The sequence below is a fragment of the Uranotaenia lowii genome, chromosome 1 (genome assembly GCF_029784155.1).
Source record: "Uranotaenia lowii strain MFRU-FL chromosome 1, ASM2978415v1, whole genome shotgun sequence".
Classification (NCBI taxonomy): domain Eukaryota; kingdom Metazoa; phylum Arthropoda; class Insecta; order Diptera; family Culicidae; genus Uranotaenia; species Uranotaenia lowii.
This window is the reverse complement of record NC_073691.1, coordinates 5,979,002-6,003,372: the sequence shown is the minus strand read 5'-3', so window position 1 is coordinate 6,003,372 and position 24,371 is coordinate 5,979,002. Positions and strand designations below refer to the sequence as shown.

At 34.2% G+C, this 24,371-nt stretch overlaps 1 protein-coding gene across 2 annotated transcripts in view; it reads left to right on the top strand.

The window, feature by feature from the left end:
• The first annotated feature begins 944 nt into the window (after positions 1–944).
• LOC129738873 (craniofacial development protein 2-like) overlaps positions 945–24,371 on the top strand; it is a 48,676-nt gene continuing 25,249 nt past the window's right edge. Inside the window, exons 1-2 of one of the 2 annotated variants that reach the window (XM_055730183.1) lie at positions 15,166–15,266; positions 15,340–15,510. The gene's annotated coding sequence lies outside the window, so the exon portion shown is untranslated. Of the gene's footprint in view, positions 1,043–15,165; positions 15,267–15,339; positions 15,511–24,371 lie in introns of those variants that run through there. The other variant, XM_055730184.1, reaches the window with a different exon arrangement.

The window sequence follows — 24,371 nt, the reverse complement described above, 5'->3', positions numbered from 1 at the left end:
GGATGAAGATTATCAGAGAATCTATCTAAATTTAGGAACGTGGAATTTTTTCCACGTGCTAGATTTTGATCCATTATCAGGTGATTTACCGAGTTTTCGAATTAAATGTTACGATAGCTCAAAATAAATCGAAAGCCATTTGTTTGTGACCAAAATCCATTAGAAAAATTACACATACCTTCCTCCAATAAAACCTTTCGCTCGGCCGGATGGTCCTCGGCAACCGGGTGATGAATCTCCTCCTGGTCTGGGTACTGGTGCTCATCGAAGCGTGCTTTGATTCATAACCAACTTCAGGTTTGAATTTATCGGCCGGCCGCCTCGCCTCGGCCCCCCTATTCTGTTATGTGACAAGACGAAACCGTGGAATCCGGGTGATCCATCTCGATCAGCTTTTTCCCGACGCGGCGTCTTCTGGTCGTCCCCATTGACAGCATCACCGCGAAGCTGATGGTCCATCGCAAGGATGGTGACTTTCCGATTTGATTTATGTCCACATTTGATCCATCACACCGGTGTTTTGTTTTAAGAGTAAACCGTCGCTATCTTTCCTTCTCGTTTCGAGTTTTGATTGTTGCCGGTTTGCTCGCCTACTACGATTCTAGTCGACCCAAGCGAGCAAGCTACCCGTTTATCGCTCGCTCTTTGTTGATGGTCCTACTGTTCAAGATCAGCATGACTTTATGCATGTCTCCGGCTCCTCTGGTTTCTTCGATGTGAAGAGAACCTCAAGTCAGATTAAACGTCGTCTGTTTTCTGTTTTTTTTTTCAAAACCGAGCTGAACAGGGAATTGAAAGGCACACAAAAGCGTCCCACCGAGATGGAGATCGTTTTAATATGATTAATACGGGATTGTCTCATTTATTTATATTTAATAAATTATCCGTATTTATGACGTTCGAGCTTCATCGCTGGGTTATTTTTTTTTGTTCTCTCTTTTCACAGATCCAACAACCATTCAAAACCGATCACCATTGTAAGCGTTCCTCATCATGTGTAGAAGCTGAGATCGATTTCACGGCCATCGGATAATCGCACTCGGTAAGATATATTGATCAGTCACAGTTATCGAAACACCGTAGGTTTGGTCAACTTTTTGAAACCATGTGTATGCAAAACAGTGGAAACAATAAATAATTAGTTTATCAGGAGCGCAAAGATACCATTCGGCCTAATCCAAATCCCGACTGGCCTCCAAAATGGGGGCAGAAACGATAAGGGAGTATGGTACAAATTGGAAATATAAATAACATCCAAGTAGAGCGGACACACACCGAACATCGGAGAAGAATCGCAGCGGGGAGCAGGCGCCTGTTTTTTCTTCTGTTTTTGGAAAGCACAGATTCCAATCCAGGTTGAAACAAGACTCCGGAATGTCTGGATTTCAAACGTTTCAGAGTGAGTTCACCACCACCGGGGGATCCGTCGAGCGAAAAGTTTCAGGCTTGAGGGTCGCCTTTATCATCATGTAAGTTCTTCTGTTTTTTTTTTGTTTTTAATTTTACGAACCTGATGTATGGTGTATTACGCGCGGTATATGGTTTTCCAGACCTGTTAAAAAACCATTCCAATGACCTTCTCCATGGAGGGCCTCGTGGATCATTCCCAATTTTGGTCGAGAGTAGAAGGAAAAAGAACAAAACAGACCACTGGCTGGTTCGTCTCATGATACGCTTTTTATTGTTGTTCCTTCTTGTCCGTATGGGATTTCAATTAATTGAAAGAAATTTGATAGCTTTACTCTCAATTTAAAAAGTTGTCAAATTTCGTGACTGGCACCAGGAATTTTTGGAATTTATTACCTGGTTCTGTTTGTTTTCCAGGTTTTTGGTTTGTGGGGTTTTGCTTTTCCCAACCTTCGTTGGGGACTGATGAAAGTAGGTTGAATGTACTTTGATATTCAATTTATGCAGACAGTTTTCAGGGAATAAATCTAATGTTGGATGTTCAATAAAGAATAGAAAACAGAATACCTAGTAGGCTTTGCGTTTAGTTATATTTATGCGTTACCTTTGCCTAAGATTATCTATTCGAAATGGGCTAGGCCTACTATGCAGTAGTCTTCCTGAACATTATGGGTACAATTTTTGGTAAAAAGCAGCGTTCGGCGAAACTTGCTGAAAAAATTAGCAACGATACGCAAATCGCTAATCGAAAATTTCAATAAAGAATAGTAAGAAACAAATTATGAAGTCATTTCTGATTTTTCATTAATACATGCCAAATGTTAAAATTCTGTTTTCGAATTTTCTAACTGGTATAACATTTTTCCAAAAGTGATCAGAGCTTACTTTGATGTCGACATTGTAAAAAGGTTAGTCAAAAATCGCAATCGAGTGTATGGTTTAACCTTTGCAGAAGTGTGTCGAAAATGCTTGTCCAAGTTTAAACAAAGAAATGGAAAAGGTAAAATCGTTCCAAGCGCCCATCGCCGCAGTTGTTATTAATGATAGTTTAACACCAAAATCAAATCAATCAACATGCTAAGTTTGATTTAATGACGAGATCATTAGAGGCGCCCCCTGCCTACCGAATCACTGGTTGGGATCATGATCCCACCGATCGATCGGTAATCGTGAGTAGTCAGTCAGTCACGGGTGCTTCCTCGGAAATGGACAAAATCAATAACTGACAAGCTTTGAGGCGTTCGAAAGCGAAAGGTAAAAAATTGAAGAAAAAAATTTTGACGCTTAGAAGATTTCTCCAATAGGCGATAGTTTCTACTATAACAAATTTCAAATGACTACGGTTATAAGATCTTGTTTTCGAGCTTGTTTCGTTTCCCAGTAATCTGCCTGCCGAACGATCACACGGAGGTGAAGGTTGAATGTGGAAAGAAGCGTTGTTTATTTCCTATCATTTTTTGGAGGAGCCAACTGGCGTCACCACTCTCGCGAAGGAATCTCCCGAAGGTACCCGGAGATGTCCTGCTGGGATCGACTCTTTGTGCGCCAAGCGTGTGAAGAAAGGCCATAAAATGCGATCCCGCAGAGAGAAGGTCTCTTCTGTCTTTCTTTATGATGAACCAGTTGGTGGTGATGCTGAGTGGCAAAACAAACAAAAATTATGATCCGTTTTTTTGGTGGGCACATATTTGGAAACGTTTTTTTTTTTTTATATTTTCAAATTTGAAAAAAAAATTCTGGTTTAAATGTAAACAAAACATTTGCATCTTTTGAATGTTTTTTTTTTACTATTTTGAATTTATTTTGAAGTTAACAGCTTGTACGTACCATAGGGCAGTCAATTCAGAACTTTTCGAATCAACTTGTTTATTTTTGGATTTTTACAAAATTCAAAACGTAAAAGTGTCTAATTTTTTTGTTCAAATCAGTAAAACAACTCCAAAGTTATCTGATATCCGATTGAAATTCGAGAGTAGGCTGATCGAACTCGACTCAGCTCAACGCAACCCCGAAGAACCGTTCCGATTCCCGATTCGTGAGGCGATCGTGCTTATCTCGGAAACCATTTATCTACCACCTACCGATTCCAGTTTGAACTAATCATCCATTTTTTCTCGTTTATATTTTTTTGTTTCTCGCACGAGAAACCATGCATAGTTATGCGAAGTTGATCGTTCCCGATCGGAGACGTCCGACGAGGGACTAAGAAACAGAAGGGGTGTAGATTGTTTTTCAGCGCCCAGCACAGATGCCCGGTGACCGTTGACGCTGATTTGGATGATCATTTTTTCTCGTTTGCAAACATACATCCATATGTATGTATGCAGAAGATATGTTGTGCCAAGTTGAAAGTTCCCATCGCTGGTTTTCTGTTTGTTTTTCGAAGCGGATGGAAAGGATTTTTCCCAGGTTTTTTCGGGCCTTCGCAGCCAATACCTAATTAGATATTCGGATTGTTGGCTCACTCCGGCCGGTGCTACCTGTTGTTTTGATGAATTATCGTTTCGAGCTATGAGGCTTCCGGAAATCTGATCGATCGTTTTGGATAAATGATGGAAAGTAGGATTGATAGCGGGTCAAAGTAGCACAATGAGGTATTTGTGGAAATTAATTTCTTAGAGAGTATTCATGATCGAAGAATAAAAGAAGTGGGAGTAAATTTAAGATTTTTATTAAGGGGGGGGGGGGGGTAGGGTCTAACACTTTAAAAAAATCGTTTTTTTTATTTTTTTATTTTCTTATTGTAAAACATTTCAAGAACGTTGTGTCAAATTTTCAAGTCAATTGAAGCAAAACTGTAGAAGTTATAGGCCTTTATCACCTCCTATCTAATACTGCAAGAAAGCAAGAGCAGAAACTTCAAACGCGTTTTTCTCGAAAGCACATTTTTAAAGTCCGTGGACATCGTCATTTGAAAACTACTTATCCGATTCTTTTCAAATTTGGAACATATTTTCTACATATAAAATACCAGACCCCAACGTTTTTCTTTTTTGATTTTTTTTACTTTGGGGAGATTTTACAGGTGAAAAATGGCGGATTTTTAAGTGAAAAATCATAGTTTTTATTTCAAACAGCCACAAAAATTTCATAAAAATATTTTTAAGTTAAATAAAAACGTTGGGGTCCAGAAAAACATCTATTAAAAATATTTTGCTCTGATTTTTTGACTTCAGATGATTCTGTGCTGAGATACAGTGTCCACCGCAAATCCTGTTTTCTAAAAGGCATCCTCGAAAGTGCTCCGTCACCGGCTCATTTTTCAATATTTTTCTACGAAAAAATTACTAAATGTTCATTTAACAATGTTTTGTATAATGCAAACAATTTGAATACATTTGTTTGAACGGTAGCTCTAGAAAAAAATCGTGAAAATTGTGTTTTTTTATACCCATTAGACCCTACCCCCCCCCCTTAAACTAGTAAGTAAATATGGCCTAAGAACGCCACAGAGTCGATCTAATACGTATGAAGCTAAGTAGAAAAAAGCGGACCCACATGACTCCCTTGTGGTACCTTAGACTCAATGAAGAAGCATTGTCAATAGTCGACTTAAGAATCAGGTATGTTATCAAGCCTAAGCGTTTCCGTTTTTCTTTTTTTTTTTTTTTTTTTTTTTTTTTTTTTTTTTTTTTTTTTTTTTTTCGGAGGGAGCTGGCAACCTTGTTGGCCATGCACGCGTTTTTTTTTCGGGTCGCGTTTAATCGGCATTTTTCCGAGGAATTATAAATGTTTTTTCGCGTTGAATCCAACTGTGTTGTGTAGTTCGTAGTGCTTTGCTGAATGAGTGTTCAATTTCACTTGAAAAATCTTACCGGTGCTTTAAATTATGATGAAAAAAAAAATCTTATTACATTTGCTCCACGTAAAAATAACACCAGTTGCCGACGCGAGTGTTGTTGTTTCTCTCTATCTTATACATTACATACGCCCCAAAACGAAAACTATCCGTGTTATTCCGTCTTGCTCATACGAAAGACCTATCCCATGTCTGAAAAAGTTTTCACGAGTGTGTGAAGGATGGATTGAAAATAAGTCCCGTCAAACAAAGAAGTCAACCCGAAGATAAGTACCTCATCCTATTTCTTCTCTTTATCTTTATCTTCTCTTTATTTTCTTTATTTTGCGACAAGTTAAAAAATATATTTCATGTTTTAATTTTTGTGGAAAAGTCAACTGGTTCACATTTTTTTAAAATATAGATGATGTTTCACGTCAACATCAAGTGCATCTCGTCCGTCTATGCCACTTCTTCCATCCTTGCTTATACTTTCATTCTTCTACATAGAGCACAGCAGTTCTCAAACCCAAAATGATAATTAAAAAAAAATCTATTTTTATTCAAATATTTTTTTTATATTCCAAATTTCGCTTTTGTTTAGTTTAGTATTGATTATTACTTTAAATCAAATCTTCAATAGCGAAAAACCTTGAAGATTCATTTTTTTTTTTAAATTGAACATATTTAACTAGCTCGATGCAACATACTGAAAACTAATTGTAAATGGTAATGCACAATTGTTTTTAAAATATTAACTTTTTACCGTTGATCAAAATTAATTATAAATTGGTACCGCAACATAACCACAACAATTTTATTAATACTTCTCAACACAATGCTTGGGCAACCCTGACACACCTACTAGTGCCGGTCTTCAATAAGCGCAATGTAATGCAATAATTCATCCTGGAAGAAAGAGATAGAAAATTCCCTTTCGCATATTAAATACTGCAGCATGACATTAGACTGGAAGGCGCGAAATGTTTCAGCATATGAAATATTTCGATATGAGGCTCTCAAAGCCAAAGGGGTATAAGTGACAAAATGGTCGATTTTGAGTCAATGAAGCAAAACAATTCTTCACATTTCAAACTATATTTGATGATTTTTTCGGATTTTTAGAAAAATTGTTACATACTTTTACATTCGATAGGAAAATACAAATTCTCGAAAAATGTATGGAAAATGGCCAATCACTTCAATTTAAATGCTTGTTTTCTCGAAATAAGCTTTTATGCACTTATACCCCTTTGGCTCCAAGGGCCTCATATGTTTATTCCACACAATCTTGTGTACAAGTCAACATACAAGAAAAGTCTTCATTTAAAATGACGGTTATTGCAAACACACCCATACCTTCAGAGTTTATAACGGTAATATGAACAGCAAATTATTAAATACATTATTGAAGTAACAGGGTTGAGTAAATGATTATTATATGATTAATTGGCAACTAAACGATGTAGGATTTTATATCAATTATCAATTTTTTATAATCGAACCAATCATCATTAATCAGTTTTTTGCATTTTATTGAACTCATATTACAAGTTCGATTACAAACATTGATTTAAAGTACTGCATCGCTTTTTTCATTGAACTTAAAACTAGAGTATGTAAAAACTTGATAAAACTAGATTAAAGTTTTGTTTTTGTTTTCAAACCAAACTAAATAACTATTTTTCCAGGTCATTGCTGATGGGTAGCAAATAAACAGTTAAATTTGTAGTACATAATTGGATAAATCCACGTCGGATAGCAATTAAAAGAACTTCAATAAGTTTTAATTTCTTACAGCTTATCGTTTATGGAATTGAGGGCATTATCACACCATTTTTTCATGCTACATATTATATTTTTCAGGCTTTTAATCTTTTTTTTTTCTTTTTTTTATTTTATTTTATTTACATCCATCAACATACAATTTTTTTTTCCTCCAATTTTCAAGGATATAATAGAGCAACATGAAAATTCAGAGGACCTATTAATTGTATAGTCAACCCTTTGAATGTCTTTCACATTAAACATTTTATTTCAGTTGTATATCAGATAAGTAATCGCTCGCGAATCGAGTTATTCCTTGTCGTCTCTCATATTATCCCATGTTATCTTCATAATAGGTACTCTAGTTTTGAACATTATTTTAAGAACTCTTTTAACATTTTATAATCTAACATTTTGACTAGTTGTTCCTCATTGTTTTGTAATTATGCTTCCAGTTCCCTCTTCTTAAATGTATTCCTTATTATGCTCATTAAATTTATGTTAATCTTTAACCTTGGCTTTTAACCGTTGGTCAGTAGTATTGACGGTAGTATTATGTAGTTATTTTAATTGAGGTCCTCAGGACCGGAGAGATGTAAATGCCGAAACCATTAATTTTAATTTAAATATATCAATCGATTCTTAATAACTAAAGATCTTAATATTTTTTTTTTTTTTTTTTTTTTTTTTTTTTTTTTTTTTTTTTTTTTTTTTTTCGGAGGGAGCTGGCAACCTTGTTGGCCATGCACGCGTTTTTTTTTTCGGGTCGCGTTTAATCGGCATTTTTCCGAGGAATTATAAATGTTTTTTCGCGTTGAATCCAACTGTGTTGTGTAGTTCGTAGTGCTTTGCTGAATGAGTGTTCAATTTCACTTGAAAAATCTTACCGGTGCTTTAAATTATGATGAAAAAAAAAATCTTATTACATTTGCTCCACGTAAAAATAACACCAGTTGCCGACGCGAGTGTTGTTGTTTCTCTCTATCTTATACATTACATACGCCCCAAAACGAAAACTATCCGTGTTATTCCGTCTTGCTCATACGAAAGACCTATCCCATGTCTGAAAAAGTTTTCACGAGTGTGTGAAGGATGGATTGAAAATAAGTCCCGTCAAACAAAGAAGTCAACCCGAAGATAAGTACCTCATCCTATTTCTTCTCTTTATCTTTATCTTCTCTTTATTTTCTTTATTTTGCGACAAGTTAAAAAATATATTTCATGTTTTAATTTTTGTGGAAAAGTCAACTGGTTCACATTTTTTTAAAATATAGATGATGTTTCACGTCAACATCAAGTGCATCTCGTCCGTCTATGCCACTTCTTCCATCCTTGCTTATACTTTCATTCTTCTACATAGAGCACAGCAGTTCTCAAACCCAAAATGATAATTAAAAAAAAATCTATTTTTATTCAAATATTTTTTTTATATTCCAAATTTCGCTTTTGTTTAGTTTAGTATTGATTATTACTTTAAATCAAATCTTCAATAGCGAAAAACCTTGAAGATTCATTTTTTTTTTTAAATTGAACATATTTAACTAGCTCGATGCAACATACTGAAAACTAATTGTAAATGGTAATGCACAATTGTTTTTAAAATATTAACTTTTTACCGTTGATCAAAATTAATTATAAATTGGTACCGCAACATAACCACAACAATTTTATTAATACTTCTCAACACAATGCTTGGGCAACCCTGACACACCTACTAGTGCCGGTCTTCAATAAGCGCAATGTAATGCAATAATTCATCCTGGAAGAAAGAGATAGAAAATTCCCTTTCGCATATTAAATACTGCAGCATGACATTAGACTGGAAGGCGCGAAATGTTTCAGCATATGAAATATTTCGATATGAGGCTCTCAAAGCCAAAGGGGTATAAGTGACAAAATGGTCGATTTTGAGTCAATGAAGCAAAACAATTCTTCACATTTCAAACTATATTTGATGATTTTTTCGGATTTTTAGAAAAATTGTTACATACTTTTACATTCGATAGGAAAATACAAATTCTCGAAAAATGTATGGAAAATGGCCAATCACTTCAATTTAAATGCTTGTTTTCTCGAAATAAGCTTTTATGCACTTATACCCCTTTGGCTCCAAGGGCCTCATATGTTTATTCCACACAATCTTGTGTACAAGTCAACATACAAGAAAAGTCTTCATTTAAAATGACGGTTATTGCAAACACACCCATACCTTCAGAGTTTATAACGGTAATATGAACAGCAAATTATTAAATACATTATTGAAGTAACAGGGTTGAGTAAATGATTATTATATGATTAATTGGCAACTAAACGATGTAGGATTTTATATCAATTATCAATTTTTTATAATCGAACCAATCATCATTAATCAGTTTTTTGCATTTTATTGAACTCATATTACAAGTTCGATTACAAACATTGATTTAAAGTACTGCATCGCTTTTTTCATTGAACTTAAAACTAGAGTATGTAAAAACTTGATAAAACTAGATTAAAGTTTTGTTTTTGTTTTCAAACCAAACTAAATAACTATTTTTCCAGGTCATTGCTGATGGGTAGCAAATAAACAGTTAAATTTGTAGTACATAATTGGATAAATCCACGTCGGATAGCAATTAAAAGAACTTCAATAAGTTTTAATTTCTTACAGCTTATCGTTTATGGAATTGAGGGCATTATCACACCATTTTTTCATGCTACATATTATATTTTTCAGGCTTTTAATCTTTTTTTTTTCTTTTTTTTATTTTATTTTATTTACATCCATCAACATACAATTTTTTTTTCCTCCAATTTTCAAGGATATAATAGAGCAACATGAAAATTCAGAGGACCTATTAATTGTATAGTCAACCCTTTGAATGTCTTTCACATTAAACATTTTATTTCAGTTGTATATCAGATAAGTAATCGCTCGCGAATCGAGTTATTCCTTGTCGTCTCTCATATTATCCCATGTTATCTTCATAATAGGTACTCTAGTTTTGAACATTATTTTAAGAACTCTTTTAACATTTTATAATCTAACATTTTGACTAGTTGTTCCTCATTATTTTGTAATTATGCTTCCAGTTCCCTCTTCTTAAATGTATTCCTTATTATGCTCATTAAATTTATGTTAATCTTTAACCTTGGCTTTTAACCGTTGGTCAGTAGTATTGACGGTAGTATTATGTAGTTATTTTAATTGAGGTCCTCAGGACCGGAGAGATGTAAATGCCGAAACCATTAATTTTAATTTAAATATATCAATCGATTCTTAATAACTAAAGATCTTAATATTTTTTTTTAATATCTTAATTTTTTTTATAACGCCTTTTTGATTGAATCAATACTGATAGAAATTTGAAAAATTGTAAAAATAGAGCACCTCGATAAACTTGAAGAACGTGTTCTCGGAACTATCATTAGGGCACTGACACCTCTTGATCCTGAGCGCCTCAATTTATACAATTAATTAATCAATATTCTCAAAAAATGTTGTACGTATATTAACGATATTCCCATTCCAGCTCCGCTAAGTAGCATATTCATTTTTGTTTCAAAAATTGTCTTTCTATTTTTTTTTATTCAACACATACAATATAATAAATCTCATATATGAATTAAATCATAAATTAAATACACGTCCATCTTTTATTGGATATATTAGGGTACTAATTTTATATAATTGAGCAATTATATGTGGTTATTACTCGAATATGTCAACAATAAAAGTTGGAAAGTCTAATCATAATTACATGACCCATTTGGTCATGCAGCTATGATCAGGCGGGGCTTATTGACAAGGAAAGTAACCTCGGAATGTGCAGCTAGGTCTCTGTCATTCTGAAATGGGTTTCTGAAATTTCAATAGAGCTAACACCACCAGCACCCGCAATTGAACTATCTTAATCAGAATGATTAAAATTCACTCTTTTGCATAACATACCTGCCAGCTCAGGGGGTCGTTGGAAGGAACACACACACACACATAAGCGTTTCCGTTTTTTTTTCGATCGCTAAAATGCCTTATCATTTATCGTAAAGTGGTCCCCGAATTTCGTTTCCTGACACGACTCTTTTTTTCAAGTGACGAAGAAGGGAGGAAAGTCCATAAATCATAGCCAAATTACTCGACACCACGCAAAAGCTTTTATACAGTTCTCGAGCCTTGAGCACGCAAAATATTCACGCATCGGTTTGTTTAGTTTCGATGAAGAAAACCGAAAGGTTGTTGCGAGAAACAACCATCCTATCATGGCCTACTGGTCCAGTGCCAGTGACGATGTAAAAATTCTTGATGACACTGTGAAAAATGTTAGTGACGATGTTGTTATTTATTACTTGTGGACTTTTTTATGTCAGTTTTCTACTTATTGATACAAATAAAATTGTTTAAATTTTCCTTGGTTTTTAAACAAATAACAACAATTTAACCGATTGTTTGTGGCTGTGTAAAGGGCAAATCGAAATAAAAGAGGGGTTGAAAAAAATCCACCCTCTCTCTTTCGGTCAGATCAAAACAAGAAAAGCCCAAGGGGTGAAATACGAGAACTAGCACCAGCTTTTCCGATTGAACATTGAAAACAAAAAAGTCGAGATCGAGCAATGTTGTCAATCACACTGTGGAAAAACAAAACATCAACAAATCTGATTCCATCGAAGTAGTTCTTGTTGGTACTAACAAGACTGTCAACGGGAAAGCTTCAAAAATTTTGACAGCTGACAAAAGGATATTGCTGAGCCAGAGGCCGAGTCGGGAATCAAAACTTTGAACCGCACAAAAACGGGTTTGCTTTACCACTATTGTTTCACATTTATTCCGAGGGGTTTAATTAAACTTCACATCGAGTTATTCTCCCCAGGCCGGGGCGAATCGAGTGAAAAACAATTGAATTAGAATTCATTTGGATGAATGGCATTTGTTTCGAGGGAAACTCGAAAGAACGCCAAATGTACAAACCAAACAAAAACAAACACAAACGCCGAAAGTGGGAGTTCTTCTGCGAACTTCCCGAAAACAATTGATCGAAATTCGCTGGCAGCAGCGGCTTCTGTTTGGAAGTTCCCGCCGCACGTCGTTTGGAAAAGGACCAAAGGCGAAACGACGACGTCATATTTTATCCATAATTGACGTAAATTGAAACAAACGATTGTGTGACAGGCACATGGCTTCGTAGAATTGTTGGACTGGGAAACTATGAAAATTTTTTGTTTGCCGTTAATCGATAAACAGTTCTGCGCATGAAGCACCCCAAATTAGAAGAAAATTTCAAATTCTAAATCAAACTTTTGTTCAAAATCAAGTTTCATTTTTGATTTATTTTGATCTTTCTTAAAAAGTCGACCTCGAGAACTGAAAAGTAGACGTAGCTGAAAATTTCTCAAATTTGCTATCAAAATGAGCCGAATTCTTAGAGGGTTCCTTTAGAAAACTTTTTAACATTTAAACGTTTTTTTTCTTGTTTCAATAAACCAATCTTGTTAAAACAGATACCGTTTACCTGACCCATTCGAAAGATTCGAAAGCACTTACCGATAAGCGTGACGTGCTGCTAATTGCTTCATTATATTTAAAAAGGTTAAAAACACATGACGTTGAATGGAACTGTGGGCTGCTGAAAGAAAAAAACTTAACCAAACCTCACGTTTTCCGTTGGGCGTCATTTATGCGAAATTATATAATGGAGATCATCAGGCCTCTTAAACGTGGAAGAGATGTTTTTTTGAGGAAAAAACAGGACAAAGCTTTAACAGATTTTTGATAGTTTGATCTAACACGGCTCGAAAAAGCAATTGACAACAGTGTTGCCAAAATTTAATTTTTTCGACATCTCAAAATGACAAAAATGATAAAAATGACAAAAATGGCAGAAATGACAAAAATTACAAAAATGGCAAATCTGACAGAAGTGACAAAATTGACAAAAACTAGAAAAATTTCAAAAATGACATAAAGGACAAAAATGGCATAAATGACAAAAATGACAAAAATTACAAAAATGATAAAAATTACAAAAATGACAAAAATGGGAGAAATGACAGAAATGACAGAAATGACAAAAATGACAAACATGGCAAAAATGGCAAAACTGACAGAAGTGACAAAATTGACAAAAACTAGAAAAATGACAAAAACTAGAAAAATGACAAACAAAAATGACAAAAATGACAAAAATGACAAAAATGACAAAAATGACAAAAATGACAAAAATGACAAAAATGACAAAAATGACAAAAATGACAAAAATGACAAAAATGACAAAAATGACAAAAATGACAAAAATGACAAAAATGACAAAAATGACAAAAATGACAAAAATGACAAAAATGACAAAAATGACAAAAATGACAAAAATGACAAAAATGACAAAAATGACAAAAATGACAAAAATGACAAAAATGACAAAAATGACAAAAATGACAAAAATGACAAAAATGACAAAAATGACAAAAATGACAAAAATGACAAAAATGACAAAAATGACAAAAATGACAAAAATGACAAAAATGACAAAAATGACAAAAATGATAAAAAATGACAAAAATGACAAAAACGACAAAAATGACAAAAATGACAAAAATGACAAAAATGACAAAAATGACAAAAATGACAAAAATGACAAAAATGACAAAAATGACAAAAATGACAAAAATGACAAAAATGACAAAAATGACAAAAATGACAAAAATGACAAAAATGACAAAAATGACAAAAATGACAAAAATGACAAAAATGACAAAAATGACAAAAATGACAAAAATGACAAAAATGACAAAAATGACAAAAATGACAAAAATGACAAAAATGACAATAATGACAATAATGACAAAAATAACAAAAATGACAAAAATGTCAGAAAAGACAAAAATGGCAAAACTGACAGAAATGACAAAAATGACAAAAATGACAAAAATGACAAAAATGACAAAAATGACAAAAATGACAAAAATGACAAAAATGACAAAAATGACAAAAATGACAAAAATGACAAAAATGATAATAATGACAAAAATAACAAAAATGTCAGAAAAGACAAAAATGGCAAAACTGACAGAAATGACAAAAATGACAAAAATGACAAAAATGACAAAAATGACAAAAATGACAAAAATGACAAAAATGACAAAAATGACAAAAATGACAAAAATGACAAAAATGACAAAAATGACAAAAATGACAAAAATGACAAAAATGACAAAAATGACAAAAATGACAAAAATGACAAAAATGACAAAAATGACAAAAATGACAAAAATGACAAAAATGACAAAAATGACAAAAATGACAAAAATGACAAAAATGACAAAAATAACAAAAATGACAAAAATGACAAAAATGATAAAAATGACATAAATGACAAAAATGACAAAAACTAGAAATATGACAAAAAATGACAAAAATGAAAAAAATGACAAAAATGACAAAAACTAGAAATATGACAAAAAATGACAAAAATGACAAAAATGACAAAAATGACAAAAATGACAAAAATGACAAAAATGACAAAAATGACAAAAATGACAAAAATGACAAAAATGATAAAAATGACAAAAATGACAAAAATGACAAAAATGACAAAAATGACAAAAATGACAAAAATGAAAAAAAATGAAAAAAAAAAAATGACAAAAATGATAAAAATGACAAAAATGGCCAAAATGACATAAATGACATAAAGGACATAAATGACATAAATGACATAAATGACAAAAGACTAAAATGACAAAAATGACATAAATATCAAAATTGGGAAAAATGTCAAAAATGACAAAAATGATAAAAATGACAAAAATGACAAAAATGACAAAAATGACAAAAATGACAAAAATGACAAAAATGACAAAACTGACAAAAATGACAGAAATGACAAAAATGACAAAAATGACAAAAATGACAAAAATGTCAAAAATGACAAAAATTACAAAAATGATAAAAATGACAAAAATGACAACAATTACAAAAATGACCAAAAAGACAAAAATTACAAATATTAAAAAAAATCTAAATGTGAAAAAATGGCAAAAATAAAAAAAAAGCAATAGTTACATAAATTAGTAAAAAAAAAGGCAAAAATGTCAAAAATGACAAAAATGGCACAAAGGATACAACAAAAACCAAATATCACAAAAATGACAAAAATTGAATGAAAAATTGGCAGCCCGGTTTTCGCCAGTATCTTTTGCTGTGTTGTTTGCCAAACACTGTGTTTAAAATTTCCTGTGGTCCTACTTTTTCGAGATCGATAATTTAGTTGATGGTAGTTGCGGTTTCGTGACAGACTGTGTGTATACATTTTCAGAACAATTTCAACTGTCAACAAATACCTACGTAAGCTATCATCATGCTCGCTAAAGGTTTATATCCGCACAGCTTGCTGGGTGATTATTCTCGATTTTTTTAGACTAGTAAACCAAACCTTCAACGGTTCCCAAGTAAATGTCAGTCAATTAACTCTTCAAAACAAAAAGGACGGAGCAGTTTAAAGATGAGGAATTCTTCTCGGAAAGACGTCTTCTTGTGTAAGATATTCTCACTCCAGAAATGGAAGTCTCGGAACCAAATTCTTCATACGGTAAGTGCTCTCACGACTCGCTGTTTTCCTACCAAGACAACAGGAGGAAAAACAATTCGAATCTCGTGTGGAATCGGAATTTCCATTAACCTTTCCCAGGGAGCACAAAAATGTGCTCCGGTAGAACTGTGCGTTGTTTTGTTTTATTTTGCTGTTATTGCGTATCGTTGTGGGGTTTGATTTTTACCGCGCTTGCACTATCCAGAGTGCAAGAATCCTCAGTCAATCGATGTTGTTCGGCAAGCAAGTAAACAATGTGTCGGCATTCGTTCGACAATGCGACGATTTATCACTCAGCGCTGCATCTGGCGGCACATTTACCGACGATGATCATCATCGGTAAATCAAAGCCAAAGCCTCCTGAGAATTGAATCGAATCCAAAAGAGTCGACAACTTTCTCAGTGTATGCCCCTTGCTTGAAAGATTCGTAAGTAGTTTTTTTTTCTTCAAGGGGTGAATAATTGAAAAAGAAAATTTACTGTGAAAAATATTTTAAATAAATAACCTGTCCACGTGGATCGACCGATCGATATTGATACCACAGGCAAAGGCACCACTTGAGTCAGGGTTCACGTTATGTCCGAAAGATAAGTCTGCACTTTGGATAACAAGCTTCCCATTGAAGATTTCAGACCAACCCGACTGACTGCTTTCCAGACAAGTTCGATCCAAGCAACCTGGGGCATTATTTGCACATGCACCAATAAACGAGCTCATAACTTAGTGATGTACTTAAGTCGTTTTAGATGAGAATGAAATGGAAATATATTTGTATTTCCAGCCCTTTGTGCGGTAACACGCCGCGCTAACCTGCGGCGGCTTCAATTTTTTTGGCTTTCAATTTTTTCCATTAAACGATATTCGCAGCAGGAAGACTGCGCTTGAAACCGATTCCGTTTGGGATAGCAATTTTTCGCCAGTCGGCCGGCTTTCCGGATGAAAGCACACGTTTGAAGATTAAATGCACTTTTTGCCGATCATCCCAGCGAATTGCGCCACTTTCGATTGGTCCTGCTCGCACGCGCAATCGATAGTGGCGCCATGCATTCGGATTTTTGAGGAGGCTGCTAAAATTCATATTTTACGAAAATGCAAATGATAAAAATGATATGAATTGAGAGGAATTGCAAAAAGCCGAAAATGACAAAAAATTACACTACACTGACAAAAACAAACACAAAATTGCTACAAGATTGGAAAAATGGCACAAAAAACGACTCAAAAAGACACAAAAATACTTAGAACCTGACACAAAAATGAAGCGAAAATTACCCAAAAAATTACAAAAACAAACAAAAAAAAATGCCGCAAAAAGGAAAAAAATACAAAAAATTACACATTGACACATTTGTCATTTCTGCATTTTTTGATTTTTTATCATTTTTGACATTTTTAACATTTTTGGCTTTTTGACATTTTTGTCTTTTTTGATATTTTAACATGTTTGACATTTTTGACATTTTTGTAATTTTTGACATTTTTAAATTTTATGACGTTTTTGAAATCATTGACATTTTTGACATTTCTTAAACTTAACATTTTTAAAAATTTTACATTTTTGACATTTTTGATAGTTTTGACAATGTTGATTTTTTCTCAGATTTTGTCAGTTTTGGCATTTTTGACAATTTAGACATTTTGACATTTTGGATATTTTTGATATTTTTCACTAAAAAATGACTGAATTATCCAAAATTTCAAAAATGTTTAAAATTTCAAGAATATTTGATATGTCAAAAACGTCGAAAAATTCTAAAATGCCAAAACCTTTAAAAGTTGTTAGAAAATTCATTTTTGTCATTTTTGTCATTTTTGTCATTTTTGTCATTTTTGTCATTTTTGTCATTTTTGTCATTTTTGTCATTTTTGTCATTTTTGTCATTTTTGTCATTTTTGTCATTTTTGTCATTTTTGTCATTTCTGTCAGTTTTGCCATTTTTGTCTTTTCTGACATTTTTGTCATTTTTGTTATTTTTGTCATTATTGTCATTATTGTCATTTTTGTCATTTTTGTCATTTTTGTCATTTTTGTCATTTTTGTCATTTTTGTCATTTTTGTCATTTTTGTCATTTTTGTCATTTTTGTCATTTTTGTCATTTTTGTCATTTTTGTCATTTTTGTCATTTTTGTCATTTTTGTCGTTTTTGTCATTTTTGTCATTTTTATCATTTTTGTCATTTTTGTCATTTTTGTCATTTTTGTCATTTTTGTCATTTTTGTCATTTTTGTCATTTTTGTCATTTTTGTCATTTTTGTCATTTTTGTCATTTTTGTCATTTTTGTCATTTTTGTCATTTTTGTCATTTTTGTCATTTTTGTCATTTTTGTCATTTTTGTCATTTTTGTCATTTTTGTCATTTTTGTCATTTTTGTCATTTTTGTCATTTTTGTCATTTTTGTCATTTTTGTCATTTTTGTCATTTTTGTCATTTTTGTCATTTTTGTCATTTTTGTCATTTTTGTCATTTATGTCATTTATTTCATTATTGTAATTTTTGTCATTTTTGTCATTTTTGTCATTTTTGTTATTTTTGTCATTTTTGTCATTTTTGTCATTTTTGTCATTTTTGTCATTTTTGTCATTTTTGTCATTTTTGTCATTTTTGTCATTTTTGTCATTTTTGTCATTTTTGTCATTTTTGTCATTTTTGTCATTTTTGTAATTTTTGTAATTTTTGTAATTTTTGTAATTTTTGTCATTTTTGTCATTTTGGTCATTTTTGTCATTTTTGTCATTTTTGTCATTTTTATCATTTTTATCATTTTTATCATTTTTGTCATTTTTGTCATTTTTGTCATTTTTGTCATTTTTGTCATTTTTGTCGATTTTATCATTTTTGTCATTTTAGCCTTTTTTTGTCACTTTCGTCATTTTTGTCATTTTTGTCATTTTTGTCATTTTAGTCATTTTTTTCATTTTTGTCATTTTTTTTTTGTCTTATTTCTCAGTTTTGTCATTTTTGACATTTTTGACATTTTTCTAGTATAATAAATATAAAATATTTACATTTTCGGCAGTTTTTATATTTTTGACGATCTTACAGTTTTGTCATTTTTGACATTTTCAAAATTTTGAAGTTTTTGACTTTTTTGACATTTTAGACAATTGTGACATTTTTGCCATTCTTGTCACTTTGATGAATTTTAAAGTTTTTTTCATTATTTTTTTAAATTTTAGGCATTTGAATTTATTTTGAACATTTTTCCACAGATTTGATATGATTACAGTGACTCATTGATCATTGATCGATTGCGATCTTGGGATAATTAACATGGAATTGTGGGAATACCGCTCAAAAATGAAAATTAGGCTTTTAGAGTCTCGTTGAAACAGCATTCTTGAAAACAAGATAAAGTTTTAATGTCGAAAAAATTGCATCGACGTCCTCATACTCTCATTAAACATTTCAACAGGTGTTAATTGCCACCTTGTAATAAACCAACGGCGATAAAACAAAAAATCTCAGCCAATTAGATATACAACAACGTTTTCAACACTTTTACGGTAGTTGACAACCTGTTGCTGTTGTTGAATCTTCCATGGAAGCACCTTAATTAAGCGGCAAGATGGACAATATATTACAATAGCAGACTAGTGGCAATAAACCGAAGAAGTGAAGAGAAAAAAATCCCAGTTAACTAGATTCATCTTTCGAACGCAGTAGGCACTAAAACTTCAAACCGAAACGCGTCGTCAACCGAATAACCCCATGGCACGACGGCAAACCATGGCATGGCGAAATATTGTCAACAACTGTCAGGTTTTTTTTCGAACGGTGGTTACCACTTTCTTCAGATGGAAATATAATGTCCCTCAAACGAGCAAGAAACTAACCTTACGAGAAACAAACAAAAAACCGTTGTTACTGTTTCCACTTGTAGTCATTCGTCTTGTTTTTTGTTGTTGTTCACCGGGAACCGGGAACTGGGAATTAATAATGCGCTAGCTACTACCATTTTTTCCCTGTCACCGACATTCGGTGGTGGTTGAGGGCGATAAAAATCAAATTATAAATAAAATGCTCAAAATGTAACCAAAGGGGCCTAGAGCAACCTCTCAACAAGACGACATCTCCCCCCGAATAAGATATTGCTGTCAGGTTCCTTTTTTTTTCTCCATCATCCAAGTTACCTATTTAGTTGCTACGGAGAGAGAGAGGTTCCTGCGATCATCGCGGTTTTGACGTTTGGGTTAAGGAAGGTGCGTAGACAGTTTTTTTTTCTCCTGTTGCCCTAGAAGATATCGTTTATAAATGGTTGTCTTAAGATAATTTTGACTTTATGAGATAAAGATAAATCCTACCAGACAGCAGCCAGCCTCTTTCCGTCTTGGGTAAGTTTGGAATCCAATGTATCTAATTTTTCTTTCCAGCGTGGTTTGAATTTCATCTAATTTTCTAGCCTCTGCTTTTATCTCACTGTCCTGTCAAACGCTATCGGGTCAACCTGAAGAAGCGATTTGTGGCTCATTCTTCCTAGAGGTTCAAAATTATGGTCATTTACCCTTATCTCCAGCACACCAACCGTGTGTGTTAGTGTCTATCGGATCTATCGCGGGGTCCAGGTGAGAGGTTGGAAGCATGTTTTTCCATAGCGAAACAAAACAGCTCCCATATAAAGATAATAACGAGGCAAATTAATTCTGGGGGTCTGTGTCTGTCCTGTGATGGGGACACATCCCATCTCATCTTATCCATTGGGATGTGGTTTGTTTGATTCGTGGACAGCATCCGTTGCGTGGACCGAACAAAATGTGGTGATGAAAGCTAGATTATGGCTGTGAAGACGAGATGTAGGACTGCTGTATCAGACAAAACATCATGACAATTTCACTAGAAGTCATCTGCATAATTTGGCTATAATTCAATGCTGGTTATTTGCTACTCGCCATGTTTTGTTTCTGTCTTTGGTGATTATGGATTTTTTTTTGTTGGAAAATTGTTTGAATTTGAAATACGGTCAGAGCTGTGAGAGAAATTTAGCATATTATGGTTTTTAAAGTCTCAGAGGAGGATCATCGGTTCCCCACAGACTACCGTTTAGGACTGTCATATTTTAAACCTACCTTTCTTCCCTGAGCCCGTACAAACTTAAGCGTAATTTGCGGCATCCAACAGTTGACTAGAAATGCTAAAATAGATGAAGCGTCTTCCGAGTAGCCACAACAAGTTAGTCTCTGTTAGATCAAAGCAATCATTCAATATTTGAATTTCCATTTCAATTTGATCACAGCAATCGTTTACTAGCTGATTGATAATAAAGACCCTGAATTTCCAGTAGGATAACTTTCCTACTAGACTAACTTGTCTTATTTTGGTTCTCAACAAAGTCACACTTATAGTTTACAGTACATAACTAGTTTCATTCTGGAAGTTTTCAGACATAACGAATTGGCGACGAGGATTTAAGAACCTGAAGCGATAGCAGATATTCGGGAGGCAATTCTCCAGATGGCGGCGCTCCTTCAGAAGCTTGTTTATTAGCGAGTATTCCTTCGACCCGTAAAACGGAATCACTTTCAACATGTGGTACGGCCGGTATGCGGATCTCTTCGAATCGGACGATGCTGCTAAAGTTCGAAGGCTACTGAGGAAGTTGGACACACCATCACACACTCAGTACGTCAACTACATCCTGCCACAGCTTCCCCGAAATGACAGATGTTTCGGTTACATTTCCTCCGAATCTCAATCTGGATTGGAAAATTCGGACTGTGGTCAGTTTACATTAATTCGTTTTGCAATCAAGTCTAAGCGAAGCCGATCGACAAGTTGACTTCACGTGATTCCACCCAAAGGAAAGGCGGAAGAACGACGATATTATCAATAAGAAGTACGGTGCAGTCTCCACGAGATTCTGCAAGGCGACTTAGTTTATGCCGAGGTCCATCAAGCGAACTCCTGGAAGTGGGAACCAGTAACCGTAATCGAGAAAGCAGGAAAGTTCAACTTCAATGTGTTCCTGGTAAAGCGACATCGTCTGATCCGTTCCCACATCAACCAACTCAAGACTCGAATGACAGAATGCATCTTCGATGATTTTGGATCGACCATTCTAACCAAGCTGCCATCTCCAGCCGTTTCAAAAGAAGGACCGAATCCAGCATTTAACGGAGACGTGGACCCTAACGGTTCAGAGTACTTTTCGGGCGACAACAACAGAAACGACGATCCACCTCAGCCAGACCCAGTGCTATTTTCGGTTGCAACTCCTGTACGGGAACGACGACAAAGCCGTTTGCTATTGGGTACTGGATGTCTTAAGGGGATAGATGTTAGAGTCTCAAAATTATGATGCCGAAACACTTCAGAATTACGGACTGCCCTCATGCTTTTCTTTCCTAAATAGGCTTTGTTACCAGCGTGAGTGTGTAGCCTCTCAAAATCATTGAGAATCGGCGAAGTAATTTTTAAATGTCCGAAGGAAGGACCTGTGTTGATGAAAGCTGGATAGCCATTTCAAAAACCATCGGAGTTCGACTCAACCAACCGTTCAGCTCAAACGTTGCAGGCGCTGGATGAATGAGCGCAGGAGTAGCCATTGTCGGGCTTCGTAGATCCTGAGGGTGCAATATTAGGAAGTCTCAGGGCCGGCAATATCCACTAACTAGCTTGCTAAAGGAAACATCAGGTTAGCTAAGACGAACTTCTCACTATCATTTGGCTTGTCGACAATATGGCGGCAAACCCGAAGCAATCGACCATGTGCTCGACAGGTTGCTCTGATTACACACATAATTCGAAATAGAAATACAATAGAAAATAATGTAAAGGTTTGGAAAAACTAACTTAAGAAAAAGCTAAAAATGACCAACGTTTGTTCAAACAGCGTATTATGAATTAAAAAAGCGGAAACAAATTTCCATTAAAACTTTTTTTTTCACCAAGTCATAAGTGAAACGTCTCATTTTGATCTTGCCTCTTTCCACCTAATTAAATCTGCTATGGCAGCGAAAATTAATTTTCGCCTCGCTTCCGAACCTCGTTCTTACCAGCTGCTTCCAGAGTACGAGTACGGATAGGAAGGTGCAGGCAGGCCGGAATTAATTGATTAATTACTTCGGGTCTACAGTCAGGAGCGGCGCTGATATGTAGCACGACAACGTGACCACATATTTTCTCAAATTGGTTGCACGCGCTTTTCCGAGCCCGAGCTCGGCTTGGCATACAAATGCTCTCTGCTTCCCATTGCATTGGCTGACATGGTTGGAAATCGACAGTTCTGTTTCTTGAGTCTGACTCTCTTCTACAACTTTCTTGGCTCTGTTTACTAAATGGTTTGAATCTCAAGAAAGGAGAGAAACAAAACAAAAAAATATCGGAAGAACAAGACAACAAACCCATTTGCAATAAATTATCTTAATTAGGCACTTAATTTTCATCTGCAGTGAAACAAAGTGAGCCTTGCTTTTCCGCTCTCCTTTCTATTGGTATTTTTACCGTCTCGTGTTGCCCAGGTAATGTGATATCGAAAATTATGAACAACAACAAAACAGAAACAAGACAAACGCTGGAACAAATTAATAATTGAAATCCTTTGCAAAAACCTTAATTTGCTGCTTCCATTTGTTTCGCGGATTCGGAGTCGGTTCTGGTTGGGTGTCTACTCTGTTTTTTTCTTCCTCGGTTGGAAATGATGACTTTTTAAAAAATATGACAGCTCAACCCAACCCTTTTCTCTAACCTCGGTAGGCGGTTGGCGAAGTTCGGCACGTATTGATAAACTCAGACAATAAAAAAAACAAAGTAGGTTTAAGGAGCGGACGCCAAATTTGAGGTGCCAAAATCGAATGATAAATTTGGAAGTTAATTTAATTTTACTGTTACGATTATTGGCCGTGTTTTTGGTCATTGATTCGTTGTGTTCCTTCGATAGGGTTGTGTATTTAGCTGACTTGAGAAATTGAATCTTTCAACGAAGAAGTTTGTTACTGAGACACCCTATTGATTCCGGTGTAGTTGACACCCGTTATCCGGGGAAATGGCCCATCAGCGTTCGCCAAAGTGCCAATATCGGACACTTTCGATTTGTCAACTAAATGCGCTAAATGGTCTGTCAAAACACAGGAACCAGTAATGCACATCGCGCTCGACCTCCAAGCTGAGGTCGTTTCGATGTTCATCCGATCTTAAGAACGGGTATTTTACGATGCCATTGAGATTACCTCGATCGTTTTCCATCGTGGATTAACACGACGACTCCGAACTGCCATGGCACTTTTGTTGTTTTGAATCCTCACCAGAAACGACACAATATAATTCCGCTGAGTGCTTTTACAAGCGATTTGCCGGGAATCACTTAATTGTTGAGTAAATTTCGGGATTGGTTTAGACTTGAATTTGATTATGGCTTTTTTTAATGATAAAAAAATTGTGGAAATTTTCAAAATTGACAAAATGGTCAAAATTGCCAAATTATCAAAACTGTCAAAATTGTCAAAATTTTCAAAAATGTTCAAAGCTTTCAAAATTGTCAAAATTGTCAAAATTGTCAAAATTGTCAAAATTGTCAAAATTGTCAAAATTGTCAAAATTGTCAAAATTGTCAAAATTGTCAAAATTGTCAAAATTGTCAAAATTGTCAAAATTGTCAAAATTGTCAAAATTGTCAAAATTGTTAAAATTGTCAAAATTGTCAATATGGTCAAAATTTTCAAAATTGTCAAAATTGTCAAAATTGTCAAACTTGATAAACTTGTCAAAATTGTCAAAATGGTCAAAATAGTCAAAATTGTCAAAATTGTCAAAATTGTCAATATTGTCAAAATTGTCAAAATTGTCAAAATTGTCAAAATTGTCAAAATTGTCAAAATTGTCAAAATTGTCGAAATTGTCGAAATTGTCGAAATTGTCAAAATTG